This window comes from Oryctolagus cuniculus, chromosome 2 (genome assembly GCF_051225735.1).
Source record: "Oryctolagus cuniculus isolate XC-2025 breed Fujian yellow rabbit chromosome 2, ASM5122573v1, whole genome shotgun sequence".
Classification (NCBI taxonomy): domain Eukaryota; kingdom Metazoa; phylum Chordata; class Mammalia; order Lagomorpha; family Leporidae; genus Oryctolagus; species Oryctolagus cuniculus.
This window is the reverse complement of record NC_142868.1, coordinates 112888628-112905044: the sequence shown is the minus strand read 5'-3', so window position 1 is coordinate 112905044 and position 16417 is coordinate 112888628.

The window sequence follows — 16417 nt, the reverse complement described above, 5'->3', positions numbered from 1 at the left end:
ACAAGGAAAGCCCGACAGGGGTGGTTTCAAGCAGTCGACTCCCTGGGGAAGGCTAGAGTGTCAGGTACAGTCAGAGGGTGGCCTCTTCACTCGTGAGTGGGCGTCTGCCGGAAGGACTTTTGGAAAGGAGTGAGGAAAGCATGGAGGAGGGGGGTTGGTGGTGTTGCCAGCAGGTGAGGGAGCAGGAAGAGGCAGGTGAGGGAGGAGGAAGAGCCAGAGAGGAGGAGTGGGAGGAGGACACTCCAGCTGTGGTGTCTAGAAAAGCAAGTGAGAGAAGGAGGTGGGGACTGGGCAAGGAGAGCCCCGAGGGCAGTGTGGAGGAGGGCCCACCCACAAGCACTGGGTGTCATTATCAGAAGAGTCCTGGAGAAAGCAGTGACTTCCTAGCCTTGGGTAAGGAGTTCCTTGTGTAAGGAGCTCTCACTCAAGGTAAGACTTGGCTAGAAAAAGGGAGAGACATAAAGACTTGGGGGGTGGGGGTGGAATTCTGGAGAATAGGGCTGGCCTGCAGCAACAGCTCAGGAGTGGGCAGCTGGACTCAGGTGGCCCTCTGTGTCCACCCCAGGGCTGTGTGCTGACCGTCCAGCTGCGTGCCTCGCTCCCCACGGTGGAGGACCTACTGTGTGCATCTGTCGGGCTACTGAGCTATCACCAGAGTCCTATAGGGTGACCGTGAGGTCCACCATTCATGGTCTTCCTGCCATGTGCCTGCCCCTCTCCTAAGGCCTTAACCTATGGCAGCTCATTCAGGATTTAAATCCCATTTTACAGAGCTGGAGATAGGACATGGTGGCTAGTGCTTCTTACCTCTCCCTGCCAGAAAGGCCCCTAGGAACTCACTGTGGATGCTTCCACATCATAAAATGTCCTCCTTCAGAGGCAACGTTGTGTGGCTATGGAAGATTGTACCGCTGGTTGGGGGTGAGTAAGAATGCAGGAGACCTGACTCTCGGCCTCTCAAATAAATAAATAAATGAAAATATAAAAAGGAAACTGCTGGAAAAGTGTTGTAGCACAGTGGGTTAAGTCATTGCCTGCAACGCTGGCATACCATGCTGGAGCACCAGTTCAAGTCCCGGCTGCTCTACGTCCAGTCCAGCTTCTTGCTAACGTGCCTGGGGAGACAGCAGAAGATGGCCCAAGTGCTTGGACCCCTGCCACACATGTGGGAGCCCCAGATGGAGTCCCAGGCTTTTAGCTCTGTCCTGACTTAGCCCTGGCTGTTGTGGCCATTTGAGGGACAATATCTCTCCGCGTGTGTGTGTGCATGTGTGTGTGTGTACATGTGTGTGTGTCCCTCTCTGTCTTTTAAATCAATAAATGAGTGAATCTTCACAAAAAGAAAGAAAACTGGTGAGGGTGAACTAACACTGGGCCAGGCCGCTGAGGGTCAGGGACGCTGACCTTCTGACATCTTGCCAGACCTTGTCCAGCACCCCACAACCTTGTCCTTCCTGCTCTAGGTCTCCACACCTTCCCTTGGCTCCTCCGTGCCCTGTGCACCCTGGCCTCCTGCCTGCTCTCCCCAGGCCTGGGCATGCAGGGCAAGGCCGTCTCCCCAGGGCCCCACTTCCCAGCCACCCCTTCCCTCCAGCACAGGAGCACATTCGGGTCTCGAGTCTCTTGTGGCCATCAGATCCCAGCAGCTCGTTACAGCCACAGGAGGTCTGCAAACTCTGAGCCCTCCAAGCACCCCTCACCCTCCCACCGCTTTCCAGCCTGAAGGGGCCACCCTCCCTCACAAGTCTTCCTGTGCCTCAGCTGAAGTGCAGCACTCAGCTCACCACCTGTCATCTGGAGCCCCGCTGGGCAGCCCTGCAGCTGCAGAAACTGCTTCTGAGGGGGTAGTGGAGGACTTAAAACAAATGAGAGGACCAGCAAAGAGACAGAGGCACTCAGCTGTTTGAAGCCCTTTTCTGTCACCCGATGCAATACACAGCCTGTCCATGGGTCCTGAACACAATAGTGTGATCGTCTCCCCCAGGATCAAGGCTCTCCAATGTTTTGGTCAAATAAAGCTCCTGGCTCCAGGGGACCCGCAGTCACCGACTTGCTAGATGGATCCTTAGCCTTCTGCAGGAGTCAGGTGCTGAACCAACACTGGGAAAGTGCATGGATCTTGTCCCACAGTCACCAACTTGCTAGAAGGATCCTTAGCCTTCTGCAGGAGTCAGGTGCTGACCCAACATTGGGAAAGTGCATGGATCTTGTCCCGCAGTCACCGACTTGCTAGACGGATCCTTAGCCTTCTGCAGGAGTCAGGTGCTGACCTAACACTGGGAAAGTGCGTGGATCTTGTTCCGCGGTCACTGACTTGCTAGACGGATCCTTAGCCTTCTGCAGGAGTCAGGCGCTGACCCAACACTGGGAAAGTGCGTGGATCTTGTCCCGCAGTCACCGACTTGCTAGAAGGATCCTTAGCCTTCTGCAGGAGTCAGGCGCTGACCCAACACTGGGAAAGTGCGTGGATCTTGTCCCGCAGTCACCGACTTGCTAGAAGGATCCTTAGCCTTCTGCAGGAGTCAGGTGCTGACCCAACATTGGGAAAGTGCGTGGATCTTGTCCCGCAGTCACCGACTTGCTAGAAGGATCCTTAGCCTTCTGCAGGAGTCAGGTGCTGACCTAACACTGGGAAAGTGCGTGGATCTTGTCCCGCAGTCACCGACTTGCTAGAAGGATCCTTAGCCTTCTGCAGGAGTCAGGTGCTGACCTAACACTGGGAAAGTGCGTGGATCTTGTCCCGCAGTCACCGACTTGCTAGAAGGATCCTTAGCCTTCTGCAGGAGTCAGGCGCTGAGCCAACATTGGGAAAGTGCGTGGATCTTGTGCTCCTTTTGCACTGATAGCATAATTTGGAAGTTCCCACCATGTGCTTACAAGTAACGTGGCAAGTTCTCTGCCAATCCCAACATTCAACAAATAAACCAATGGAACCCAACAGAGTCCTGGCCCCCTGGAATAACGGGGTTCCTGTGGGCCCTGCTTGTGGGCCTTGGGCATGAGCTATGTGCTAATGAACAGGGGCTTTGACCAAGGAGCCTACTGTCCCTCCCTGGATTAGAAGTAAAAGAATTCAGGATCTCCAGGGCCCGCTGAAAGTGAAATTCTGAAAATTCAGGAAAGAATTCTGAGCAGGGCATGCCAAAGTGGACATTCCCCAGTCAGCGTCCACTCTTGCAGGCCAGTGGAACTGACTGGGTTTATTCATTATTCATTATTATTTATTTATATGTGGTTTATTCAGGTAGCAGTTTCGGTCTTGTTCTCACCATGGTCAGCACCAATAGTGATAACTTCTGTCTTTGTCCTCTTTTCTGTAGGAGCAGCCATGCCTTTGAGTCCTGGGGGTTTGTTGTACTTTTACCAAGTGAGAGGTTGCTCAAGATTTTGTCTTCTAAGTTCTAGGCTCTGAGGACTGTGGGGGCTTTTTGACGGGGGCGGGGGAAGTTTCCAGTTGATGAGAGACAGAGGACAGATGGCAGGACTCAATTTTGGGGACTGGTATTAGTTAGGCAGTTTGGGTTGGAGGCTCCTGAATGCTGGAGAACTAGAACCCTGAGTTTTCTGATTGTCCATAAGAAAGAAGGGCCTCTTGGTGTGCCGGGAGAGGCTGAACTCTGGGGTCTTGTCACTCAAAGTGTGGCCCACAACTAGCAACATCTGTATCACCTGTGAGCTCTTCAGAAATGCAGAATCCTGTATTCTACATCAGGCTCACTGATCAAAACACCTGTGTTTTAGCAAGATGACTAGATGTTTCGCGTGCATGTTAGAGTTAGAGAAATATTTCTGTAGGTTACACTGCTTGGAAGCCTCAGCAAAGACACTCAGACTAACTCAGCACAAAGGAAGAGAGTGGAGTGCAGGTTTTGAAGGTTCCCCGTGGGCCTGGGGCAGTTATCACAAGCCATCTCCCAATTTCATGGACTAGTGTTTCCTTGCAACTTCAAGGGAAAGGAAGGACCAAAGCATGACTGAAAAGGAATATTATGCCAACCCTAAAGGTGATGACGTTACTTGGGCTTGGTGAATTTATAAATATAAAGGAATCTGATGAGTCTTTTGCCTGAGTTCTGGGAAAGAAATCCATCTCCTTTATCTGGCTAAATGGATTTCCTGACAAGCTGTATATATGAAATTCAAGGGAGATTCAAAAAGTATAATAGTAAAATAATATTAGCTGTAAGTACTAGTAGTATTAAGTAAGTTTATTTTGATGCAAAACTGAAATGTGTGCATAGTTTTCTTTTGTAATATGCATACATTCCCATTAACTTTTTGAAGACCTCTCTTATGTTCCCCTTGCTGTCACCATGCACACTAGATTAGAATCCTTATTGCTGAAAATATCATCAAAATGCACCTAATTAGTCAGATTTTCTGTATAGCAAATGATCTCAAGTCCTTGGTGCTGGCAACGACAAACGATCCTTTCCTTGCTCTGTGCTCCATTGAGTTTGCCTGGGCTTGACTCAAGCCGAGGTTGAGTTCATGTCTGCTCCATACCAGCAGCTAGCCAGGGCATATTCTTGTCAATGCCAATGGCAGATGGCAGAAGCAAAGCACCCAACAAGGCAAGCATTTAATGCCTCTGCGAGTCTCACATGGGCTCATGTTTCATGGGCCTGCGCACATTACATGGACAGGTCCTCATGGTTAGGAAAGTATGGGCCGCCTGCTCTACTGACAACACTGCAAGGTCACGTGACAAAAGAGTAAAGGAAGAAATGGGAACAGCATCTAATCCCGCACAGCACATGAGTCCCTTTTCCTGCTTTCACGAACCCAAGTCAGTGTCTAACTAAAGGCTCCCAATCCCCCGTGGTCTGTCCAAGTCCAAGAGCACAGACAGGCAGGAAGAAGGCTGCCTCTCTGTAGAAGAAGATGTCTTGGTCAGTTTTTTTAACCTGACCTGAAGGCTGCCATAATGTTGATTAACATAGGGCTTAATCTGTGCACTTCTAGTTAGCCAAGATTTTCCTGATTAAATACAAAAGGTTCTCGTTTTTTAAAAAACAGTAATTGTAAATTTAAAACAATGATAAACTGTGAATTAAAAATAGGCTTTCTCATAGAAAAGGTTCACAGAAATGGCATGTGTTATGTATAATAATAGTAAGGATGCTAATAACATTTATGATGCTAACTATGTACCAGACACAATTAATCTTCCACCAACCCAATGGATTAAGTGATATTATTTTATAGATGAATAACTGAAATTTAATTACTAATCAAGTCATTACATTAGGCTCAGACAACCAGAAGCATGAAAAAGTCTTGATCTGGACATTTCTTCATCTCGTTGTAGTTGTCTGAGAAGTGAGAGCGATAATCCCTCTCCCGGTACTATTAATAATGAAGACAGTATCTTTAGCAGTCAGATATACTGCAGGTATTTAATAAATAATAGCTACTTTACAAGGACACGGATTACTGATCTAAAACAGGAAAGCCCGTTCTCACTTGAGGAAATTATGAGAACTTAATTTCTGACAGTCAGCTGAGGAGAGAACCAATAGCAGAGTCATGTTATTAATTTCTTCCAACTTTCCCTTAAAATTACTCAGTGGAGACATGGAAACAGTATGAAGGCAGGACTGGAAGTTTTCCACAAGAGAAGCACCTTTGTAGCCTTTCTTCCAGCGCGTTGGAAAGGTTCAAGAAATGAGACTGGAAGAAGGATGAAAAGGAAACAGTTGAGCAGGTACCAATTTCCTCCAGCAATGTGGCCGGTGGGAGCTCTCCCAAGCCAGGGAGTTGGGCAACAAACAGCCCACATACCAGAGAAATCAACTATTACCTTATTCTTGGTGGGTAGGCTTGCTATGGGTCGAATGCTGGTGTCCCTCCAAAATACATTTCAACGTAACTCCCAATGTGATGGCTTCAGGAGGTGGAGTATTAGGAGGTGATTAGGCCAGGATGGGGTGAATGCCTTTATTAGAAAGCTTATGCTAGAATTTAATCCCGTTCCCTCTCTACTATGTGGGAATTCAGAAAGGTTCATCTGTGGAGCAGAGACTGAGCCTTCACTAGAGGTCAAATCTGCTAATACCTTGGTCTTAGCTTTCCAGCCTTCAAAAGTGTGAGGAAGAAATTTCTATTATTTATAAATTACCCAGTCTAAAGTGTGACAGGCACAGACTAAGACAAGGCTAAAGATGCCACTCCTATTGCAAATCCGTTTATAAACCCGGAGACCATGCAGTATCCCAAAGTCACGGGTTTTATATAGCTTCAGGGATTATGAATGAATAACCTAAACAGTTCTGTAACTGTGAAAGAAATTGAATTTATGCTCTAAAACCATTCACAAAAGAAATCATCAGGCCAAGATGATATTATTGACAAGTTCATCCTCATATACAAGAAATAACATTCAATAAAACAATCTCTTCTAAAAAACAGAAGAGAGTGGGGATTTCATCTTGACTAATTCTGTGAGTCCAGTTTTATCCTTCTGTTAAAATCAAAGACAGTACAAAATTTTAAATCTACAGACCGATATCTCTCATGAACCCAGATGCAGAAATACTCAACAAAATTTTAGCAAATTGAATCCAGCAATATACAAAAAAGAATTATGCTTTGTGGTCAAGTAGGATTTATTCTAAGTATGCAAGCCTTGGATCACTTAGTTACCTACTGTATTAGCAAACCAAGACACATACACTGTCATAGAAAAAGCATTTGACCAACTCTAACACCAACTCATGATACAAATTTTCAGCAACCTAGGAATAGAAAGAAATCACTTCAGACTAATAAAGATCCTTTATAGATTGGCGCCAGTGTTGTGGTGCAGTAGGTTAACCCTTCACCTGCAATGCCAGCATCTCATATCAGAGCGCTGATCCAAGTCTGGCTACTCTGCTCCTTGTCCAGCTTCCTGCTAATGTTCCTATGAAGGCAGAGGATGATGGCCCAAGTGCTTGGGCCCTGCCACCCACATGGGAGATTGGGATGGAGTGCCAGGCTCCATTTGGGAAGGGAACTAATGGGTGGAAGTTTCTCTCTCTCTCTCTCTCTCTCTCTCTCTCTCTCTCTCTCTCTCCTGCTCTGCCTTTCAAATAGATAATTTAAATTAATCTTTTTTCAAAAGAAAAATTCCTACAGTTAATATCGTACTTCTTGGAAAAAACTGAATCCTTTATTCCTAAGATTAAGAACAAAGCAAGGCAAGCATGGCCATTCTCAACGCAATACTTGACATACTACTGGAAGTCCCAGGCCCTGAAATGAGATACTAAAAAGAAATATAAAGCATACAGATTGGAAAGCAAGACATAAAACTTTTAGATAACATGATTGTCTACATAGGAAATCCCGGGAAATCGACTGCAAACTCCTGCCAGTAATAAGTTAGTGTATTAGTGCACTATGGTTCCCATATCAAAATACCAAAGACCGACTGACTCAAACAACAGAGGTTTGCTTCCTCCTAGTTCTGGAGGCTGAAAGTCCAAGATCAAGGTGCTGGCAAGGTGGATTGCTGGTGAAGCCTCTTGCCATGGCTTTCCGATGGCTGCCTTCTCCGTGTTTCCTTACGCGACCTTCTGTGTGTGCGTGTCTACTCCTAACATCTCCTTGTCTTCCCATAAGGATGCCAGTTTCATCAGATCAGGACTTTGCCACCACAACCTCACATAGCTTTAATCACCCCTTAAAATCTCCAGTACCTCAGAAATCTGAAGATAGTCCTACCATATGACCCAGCCATCCCACTCCTGGGAATTTACCCAAGGGGAATGAAATCAGCACATGAAAGAGTTATCTGCACCCCCATGTTTATTGTAGATCAATTCACAATAGCAAAGACATGGAATCAACCTAAATGACCATCAGCTGAAGACTGGATAACGAAATTATGGGATATGTACACCATGGAATACTATATAGCAGTAAAAAAATGAAATTCTGCTTTTTGCAACAAAATGAGTGAAACTGGAAAACATCATACTTAGTGAAATAAGCCAGTCTCAAAAGGACAAATACCATATGTTCTCCCTGATCTCTGTTAACTAAAAGGGTATCTAAAGGGTAATTTATAGAAGTGAAATTGACACTATGAGATGCAATGACTTTGAACAGCCCTTGTGTCGACAGTTGAGGAGGTTATTTTTTTCATACTATTTGTTGAACTCCTTACTTAGAGTTAATCTTATGTGTATAAAGTTTTTTTAAAAGATATATTCTATTTATTTGAAATACAGAGTTACAGAGAGAGGTAGAGACAGAGAGAGAGGTCTTCTATCTGCTGGTTCACTCCCCAGATGGCCGCAATGGCTGGAACTGTGCTGATCTGAAGCCAGGAGCCAGGAGCTTCTTCCGGGTCTCCCATGTGGGTGCAGGGGCCCAAGCACTCGGGCCATCTTCTACTGTTATCCCAGGCCATAGCAGAGAGCTGGATTGGAAGAGGAGCAGCCTAGACTAGAACCGGTGCCCGTATGGGATACCTGTGCTTCAGGCCAGGACTTGAACCTGCTGCACCACAACGCTAGCCCCATTATGTGTATAAAGTTAATTGAAAATAGATCTTAGTAAAAAATAAGAATGGGAATTGTAGATGGAGGAGGAGGAAGGGCCAGAGTGTGGGTGAGAAGGCACATACAGTGGGAAGAATCATTATGTTCCTAAAATTGTATTTATGAAATGCATGACATTTGTATACATTAAATAAAAGGTTTCTGGGGAAGAAAAACCTCCTGTCTCCAATATGATCTCAATGGAAGCTAAGGCTTCAGTATACAAAGTTGTGAGGGGGACACATGATACTGAGCTTAGTCATATTCCAGGATACAGTATCGATACACAAGACTCAACCACTGTAAACAACTGAAGATAAAAATTTACTCTGTACAAGATGACTCCCCAGAAGAAAACAGAAAGGCACACTTCTAATGCAAGGTACATGGAATTGATGTACTGAAAACTCTAGAATGCTGATGAAGCACATCAAAGAAGAGAGATATACTACATTCATGGATTGGCATACTTGAGAAAGAAGAGGTCGGTTCTCCCCAAATAAATCCATGGTTTTGATACAATTTCAATCAAAAGCCTAGCAGAAGTTTTGTAGATAAATGACAAGATGATTTTGAAATTCATATAAAAGGCAAAGAAAATATAATAGAGGAGTATTGACTTGGGAAGAACTCCACAATCCCATGTTCAGACTTACTACAAAGTTAGAATGATCAAGATAATGCTGAGATACACAGATTAATGCAACAGAATAGAGAGGACACACAGATATGAACATTTGGTTTTTGTCAAGTATGCAAAGGCAATTCAATGAAGAAATGATAACATTTTCAACAAATGGCTGAAAATTCACACACTGAAAAAACCTTGGCCTAGACTTCATACCTTATGCAAAAATTAACTCAAAAGCAATTACTGATACTAATTTCAAAACACAAAACTGTAAAACTTTTCAAAGAAACATAGGAGAAAGTCTTTGTTACCTGAAATTGGATATGATAACAAAAAGCACAGTCAATGAAAGAAAAAGTTGATAATGTGAACTTTATCAAAATTAAAAACTTCTGCTCCATGGAAAACACTGCTAAGGAATGAAAATCCAGTTTACAGCCTGGGAAGAAATATTTGCAAATCACATATCTGACAAAGGATTTGTATGTAAAGAACTGTCCAACTCAGCAGTGAGGAAACAACATAGTTCACAAATGGGCAAAAGACCTGAACAGACCCTTCTCCGGAGAGAATATACAGATGCCAATAAGCCCATGAGAAGGTACCCAACATCATAAGCCATTAGATAAATACAAATTAAAACTATAGTGAAATACCACTACATACCTATCGAACAGGTAGAATAAAAAATACTGACAACACCAAGTCCTGGTGACAATGCAGCAGGAGTAGAACTCCCATACGTTGCTGCTTGAAATTTAAATTGACTCAGTCATTCCAGAAAACAGGTTGGTGACTTCTTATAAAAGCAAATGCACACTTCTCATCTGACCCAGCAATCTCACTTCCAGGTATTTACCCTGGAGAAATGAAAAGCCTATACTCACCCCAAAACCTGTCCAAACATGCGTAAAGTTATTCCATTCATCATTACCAAACTGGAAACTATCTAAAATCCTGCAACGGGTGAATGGATAAACTAAATGGTGCAACCATATATTAAAGGGAGTTATCGATCCCTGTAACCACGTGATGAATCGCGGAGGCACTGTGCGGAGTGCAAAGGTTACAGACTGTGTGATTCCATTATCTGAGAGTCTCAGAAAGGCAAATAAAGAAGCTGGTTGTCGGAGATTAGGTTGCAGGGGGAAGAGTGTGACTACAGAGTGGCCTCACCAGAGAGTTTTGGGGTGATGGGATTCCTCTCTGTCTTCAGTATGGTGGAGGTTACACCAACCTGTAGATAGGTTTAGGTTCATGGACCTACCCACATAAAATCGTCAAATTTGGAGTATGTTAATTTAAAACCAAAACATTTTAAGTCATTTGGGGGGGGGGCGATATTTAATGCTAATGCCTCCTACTGTCCCTGTTCCCTTTCCTCTTGTTAATAACAGACTTCTCTCTAAGTGTGAATTTTCGCAAGGCCTCCTTTGCAGCTAGGTGTAGCCGTGTAATTGGGTTTGGGTGGTGGGATTAAAATTCCTCCTTGAACATGAAGCTGCTGCTGTCTAAACTTTCCTCTACCGCTCTTCCTGGAGGTGGTGCTGGTGAGTTACTTCCAGCACAAAAATGAGGGCAACTGGGGCAGGAGCCTTAGACCAAAGAACAGCTGCCAGTCATCAGGCGGAGCCTTGATGATCTCATTCTGTGCAGCTCACCATTCTGCTCTTGGGAAGATACACTTTGAATTTATGTAGGCTAATGCATTTGAGGGTCTCTTTGTTTCAACTAATGTACAGATTCAATATAGGAAAAACATCAAAGGTGAAGTCAAAGTCTTCCAGAGTCCCAACACCAAGCTATATGCTTTGATCTCACCTTGGTCCTTTTAGTACACCAGTGTGTTCACATTAAAAAAAAATCAGTGAATAGGAGCTTGTCTACTATTATGGTGGGTTTCTTGAAGAGTTCTGCATTTGGGGAGTAGGGTATAGGGACACAGTTCCTCTGCAGTCCTTAGATTGCAATAATTTCCCCTGGAGATTGTGCCATTTGTACACTGCAGTGGTACTCTGTTAGAATAAACTAATTTATTATTAATTATTATTAATAAAACCAATCCCTGCTGAGGACGCATCCCTGTATCACACTTAGAGAGAGGAACGCATACAAGGCAGTAGTTAGGAGCTTCATCTTTGGAACTGGAAAACTGCAGGTTCAAGTCCAAGTCTTATCTCTACTTTTTACCACTTGCTAACTGGGTAATGTTGGGCTGGTGCCTTAACTTTTCTGAATTTCAGTTTTTTCTTCTTTACAATGGAAATAAACAATGGCACCTCCCTCCTGGGATGTCATGAGGATTAAACATGATGACGCATGTAAAGGTATGACAGCACCTGGAACATAAGAAGGATTCCAACATTGATTTATGCAACAGGTGTGGATGGAGTGCTTGCTGTTTGCCAGGTGCCCTTCTAGGTAGTGGGAAAGTATCAGTGAGTGACACAAGAAAGATCTTTGCTCTCATGGGTCTCCCTTTCCAGCAGAGGAGGTGGACAGTTAACAGAATTTTAAAATAATAACAGATCTGATGAAGTTAAGATGGGTGGATGTTAATCATCATAATATCTTTGGCATGTGTGAGGATGTTTGGATAACATTTCCCTCCCTCAGTCTTGCAAGTCTATGCAGAAAAGCTAGGCAAGGTGGGTGGGTGAGGACACCGTACAGGAGAACTTGTGCATAATGTTGTGAGCCGTGGCAGGCGACCCACTTTTGGTGTTGCACGTTCTCCTGTGTTGAGCATGACTGAGATCTTCACTGCCCACGCCTTGTGCGCACAGGTCAGAGGGAGGAGTTCAGGGCCACGCAGTAGGGCAGAAGTCTAGGATTCAGCAAGGCTTCCGATCTCCCGGATGCCCTGAGAGAAGTCCAGGTGGTCTTCTTGGGGGACCACCAGCGACAGTTAACTTTCCCTAATCTGTGGACAGCAGGCATTAAGTACGGGAAAGCAGTTCTCAATCCTGTTTTCCCTTCGATTCACTTCCAGATCTTTGAAAACAGCACCGCCCAAGGCCTCACATTTGCAGAACATCTGCCTCAGTGTAGCTCAGGGATGGAGACCGGGCATTCTTGCCATGTTCCAAGGTGATGAAATGTTTGCTCATGCTGGGAACCACTAACTTCAGCCTTGACCAACTCATGAACCACTTCTCGCCTCCAGTCAGGAATGGTCCAGTTGCTGTGCTAAGGTAGGGCCAGCTTGTCACCTCCCTCCTGGGAGAAGGGAAGCCTTGATGGAGACCTAGAAAACAGTCCCATGGGAGGAGCAGGTTCCTCCCCTTGGTCATGCTGTCCTCCTGCCTCTAGGGGGCGCCCTTCCTCCTCTCTGTGGTCTTGCCAAGTCCCAGCCCATCTTCAGGTCTCCACCTTCACATCTCCTTTGTGGTGACAGCAGCTGGCAAAGGCCTCTGTGTTCTTTGACATCTGGCCCCCATGTCCGTAACAGGGCTTTAGAGTTTATAAAGATCTGCACATGTTTGGACATTTTAGTATTCATAGCACCCTATGAGACAGATGTTATAATCATTTTACACAGGCAGAAGCCTCAATTTTACTACTAAATGATTTCCATGGGCCCCTTAGTCAACTGACAGGTCAGGGGTCTGAGTTTTCTTTTTCCAAAGTGTTTCTGATTTCTGCCCAATCTAGGAGATTCTCTTTGGCAGTGTCCTGTCACCTGATTGTTTCATTTCTATAGATGTCAAAGTTCATTTAATCTCCCCAATTCCCTGATCATAAAAATTATGTTTTTCCTTCTCACACTGCCCATTGTGCTCACTTATGATGGTTTATCTATTAAAATGGATTTATTAAATATATATATATGGTTTATTAAATATATATGGTTTAGTGTCAACTGAAGATTACATTATTTACTGTCATAAGATCAAAATTCATATTTTGGAGATTGATTAGAGGATAAAAAGGCACACTTTTCTAGCTTCCCTCTTTAGTTTGAATTTGGAGAGAGAACAGTAACAAGGCTTGGGCTGAGTTGGCCTATCCCAGCTGATTTGCTGCAGAGAAAGGAGGGTCAGGATCACAGGATTTGGGTTCTGTCCTATTTTAGGAGTTGAACATTTCCCCACATAAGGTTTTGTTTGGGCTTTCATTTAGTGTAGACACTGAGAAGCCTCACAATAGCAGCTGAGTACTTTATCTGGAAGGTCAACGGCCCCATCACTTGAACATTTTCTTGCAAGAAAATTTACAAAAGATTAATGGAAGATATTGGGCCACCGGAAAGAGACATTCAAATGATTTGCACATTGAATAAAAATCACTACCTTGGTCTCATCTCCAAGATGAATTTGAAGACCCATCCTTCTAAAGTGCACTGATAGAAATGTAATGCATTACATTAGTTCATTGTTAATTTCATTGAAATCCCAAGGACACTGGCACAACATTAATAGCAGTCAAGCTAAGCAGCTCTGTAACGTGGAGGGAACTGTGGGCAGCCAGCTATGGCACGTGTGGACCAGGAGGTGTTTCCAAGTAGAGGAAGGTAGGAAGCTGTCTCCCAGGGAGGCAAGAAGGTGGCCGCTCCCTGTGTGCTACAAAAGGGGAGAGAATTTTACCCTCTGGAGGGAGTTCACAGTTAAAGCAAAGAGCTGCATTCCCGCTCAGTTTCTCCATAAGGGCTCCCTGCCTATCTACTTCTCCCCTTCTCGAGGGCCAGGCTGAAACTGAGCATGCTCAGACCACCCTGGGCCCCTGCAGGGCCCAGAGCCCCACTGGCTGCTTCCATCATCACACCTTTGCTCAATAATAAAAACGCTTGTATCAGATAACATAGATTCAAAATTCAGGAAACACTGCATCGGACTACCCTTCTCCATGAAAGCACACGAAGAGCTGGGTGGGTGAAACAGGGTTTTCAAGGCACTGGGCGTCAGGTGACAAAGGACGGTGATTCCTGAGGGGTAGGAAATGCATGCCGTGTGTCCTACACTGCCCGTCTTACTGGCTGAAGAGAGTTGTGAGGCCCTGACACAGGGAGAAAATGCCGGGTCCCCTGAGTCGAGAAGCTGGAGCTGATGCCAACAAGGTGATGGAATTCCAAGAGGGGCAGCACCGAGAGAACACCACAGCAAGTGGGGGGCTCCCCGAGGGCCAGCGGTAGAGTGCTGACCAGTGAAAATGCTATCAGTGAAAATCAGTGAAAATCAGAAGGGGAACCATCCCCCCACGATCGGAGGCACCTTTGCTGGAGCTCATGCCAGGCCAGAAATACTGCTGTTCCATCCAACCAGACAGAAAAACCTCATGTTTGAGCAAGCACTGGACAGAGGATTGTCTACTCATTTTGCAAAAATAAACCCTAAAACAATTTCACAGGGCCATATATATGTATGTCAAAATTCATCAAATTGTACGCAGTTTACACAGTTGCGATATACTAATTATAGCCCAATGAGGTTGTGTCTTTTTTTTTTTTTTTTTTTTTTTTTTTTTAAGATTTGTTTACTTGAAAGGCAGAGTTACAGAGAGACGGAGATCTTCCATCCACTGGTTAACTCTCCAAATGGCCGCAATGGCCGGAGCTGTGCTGATCCAAAGCCAGGAGCCAGGAGCTTCTTCCAGGTCTCACATGTGGGTGCAGGGGCCCAAGGACTTGGGCCATCTTCTACTTTTTCCCAGGCCATAGCAGAGAGCTGGGTCAGAAGTGGAGCAGCCAGGACTCGAACTGGCACCCATATGGGATGCTGGCATCACAGGAGGTGGCTTTACCTGCTGTGCCACAGCACTGGCCCTGGTTGTCTTTTAAAGGTAAGGCAATATAGGGTCAGCTTTATGCCAATAATTCAACAACGTAGATAAAACAGATAAATACCTGGAAAAAGATAAATACCAAAACTGTGTCAAGAAAAACAGACACTTGAAAAATTCTATAATTACATAAGAAATTGAATTTATAATTGTAACATTCTCACAAAGAAAATTGAAGTCACGGATGACTTCACTGGAAAATTTTCTGAAACATTTAAAGAAAGAACAACACCAGTCTTGCTCAAATTTTTTCAGAAACTAGAGGAGTGCCTATTTCATGAGACTAGTATTTGTATTTTGATACCAAAACCAAAGACACTATTAGAAAAGAAACTTATAAAGCAATACACTTCACAAATATGGATTCAGAAATCCTTAAAGAATTCTAGATCATATCACAAATAACACACATATTTGGGACACATTTAAACAAAACATGAGTGTGTTAAAGAACTATGTACTGTACATTATAAAATATTGCTGGTAGAAATTAAAGAACACTTAAGTAAATGGATCGCTACACCATGTCCATTGGGAAAAAAAGCCTCATATGATTAAGATGGCAGTTCTTCCCAAATTGATCTACAGACTTAGTACAATCCGATTGACTCCTCAACAGCCTGCTTTTGAAACATTGTATGAGGCCGGCGCCGCGGCTCACTAGGCTAATCCTCTGCCTAGCGGCGCTGGCACACCGGGTTCTAGTCCCGGTTGGGGCGCCGGATTCTGTCCCGGTTGCCCCTCTTCCAGGCCAGCTCTCTGCTGTGGCCAGGGAGTGCAGTGGAGGATGGCCCAGGTGCTTGGGCCCTGCACCCCATGGGAGACCAGGAAAAGCACCTGGCTCCTGGCTCCTGCCATCGGATCAGCGCGGTGCGCCGGCCGCAGCGCGCCGGCCGCAGCGGCCATTGGAGGGTGAACCAACGGCAAAGGAAGACCTTTCTCTCTGTCTCTCTCTCTCACTGTCCACTCTGCCTGTCAAAAAAAAAAGAAAAAGAAAAAGAAACATTGTATGATTCTGAAATTAATATGCTCATACAAAAAAGCTAGAATATCCCAAGAATCTTGAATAAAGAACAATAATTAGTCTTTATCTTGCCTGATGTATAGCCTCCTATGAAATCAACAGTGATTAAGACAGTGTGGGTTTTATGTAAGAAGAAACACATTGACCAAGGGGGCAAACAAAAGTCTGCTCTAAATGGAAAGAGTTTGCTCTAAATCTAAATCTAAAATCTAAAATCTAAATGTGGATCCATACCCCAGCTGGTTTTCAACAAAGGGACAAAAGTAATTTAATAAGACAGAACGTATTGTAATAAATAGTTCTAGAACAACTGGATATTATTCCTATTGTGAAAAAAAAATCAGCTCAATCCCCTTTCCTCAACATTAAGAAATAAATTCAAAATAAAACTCAAATGAATCACAGACCTAAGTGTGAAAGCTAAAATCATAGAGGTTTTAGAAGAAAGCGTGGGAG